We start from the raw sequence: 1,201 nt of genomic DNA, 5'->3' as shown, positions 1-1,201 counted from the left end.
TGTTTTTTCTCTGCAAAAATGCATCATGGCTTTTCCAATGACCCAATAATTGAGTACAGGACTCTGGTGCCAGGCTGCTTGGGTTTTATTCACTCATGCTGTGAGACCTGAGATGTGTTACTTAACTTTTTTAAGTCTTGGTCTTCTCCACTATAGAATGGGAGCAATGATTTTATCTACTTCATAGAATTAGTTATTAAAAACAGATAAAACACTTAGTTGATATCAGGATGGGGCCTGATATCAACTCGATAAATGTTAACTATTGTTTTTTTCAGGCTTTTGGCCTTAGGGCAAATGCACTTGCCAGTGAGAGACAGTGAGAGGGAAAGTGAGAAAGCAAGATGCCAGATTTGGGACTTGAACTGCAGTCAGCCATGTAGGAGTCTGTTGCCTTAACTAGCACACAACCTGCTGGCCTTCAGTGTTAGCTATTTGTAGGAAATTCCTATATCACAATTTTTTTCTTGGGAACTTTATAGACATTGCCTTGTATCATTGGCCACTCCTATAGAAGAGTTTGTGACAGGCTGATATATTTGTTTTCTACATGTGACTTGACTTCTTGTCCTGAAAAAACAGAAGGATTATTTCTTTGGAGTCAAGTCATTGTATTAGGACATGTCTTGATATTGGCCATCCATATATTTTATGATGCATGAAATACATCTGTAGATTTAAGTTGTTCTTCATTTCTTTAAAGTGTTCTTGAATAACATTGTTAAATATTTCTGTTCTATTATTTTAGTCTCTTCATAAGGGTTACCATTTATGCATATATAGAACTTCTTAGGTGTTCCACCACTTTTCTAGCTAATTTTTGTTTATTCTATTTTTATATTCCCCACAGTTTTTCTTTTCTCCTGTATATTCCTTATGAGGTTTTTAGCTATTTTCTCTGTGGCATTTCCAATGCAGATTTTTTATTTTCATAAATTTGTAGAGGGCATGTACACTCACTGGAGAGAGATAGAGAGTGGAAAAATTAGGGACAGTGAGAAAGCACCCCCCCATGGGGAATAATCACGCTGCAATCCGGATCTTCTCCATTTCTCCCTCCTTTTGGGATTTTGGGGATGCATACACACCATCATGTTTTTCAAGCTGTAGAATCTGAGTAGTTGGCACGTGGGATCCAGTCACCTTAACCACCATGCCACTGGCTGGCCTTCCAATGGAGTCTTTTTTTAGAGAATTTTTT

The sequence above is a fragment of the Tupaia chinensis genome, unplaced genomic scaffold, assembly GCF_000334495.1.
Source record: "Tupaia chinensis unplaced genomic scaffold, TupChi_1.0 Scaffold000275_1, whole genome shotgun sequence".
NCBI lineage: Eukaryota > Metazoa > Chordata > Mammalia > Scandentia > Tupaiidae > Tupaia > Tupaia belangeri.
This window is presented reverse-complemented; position numbering follows the sequence as displayed.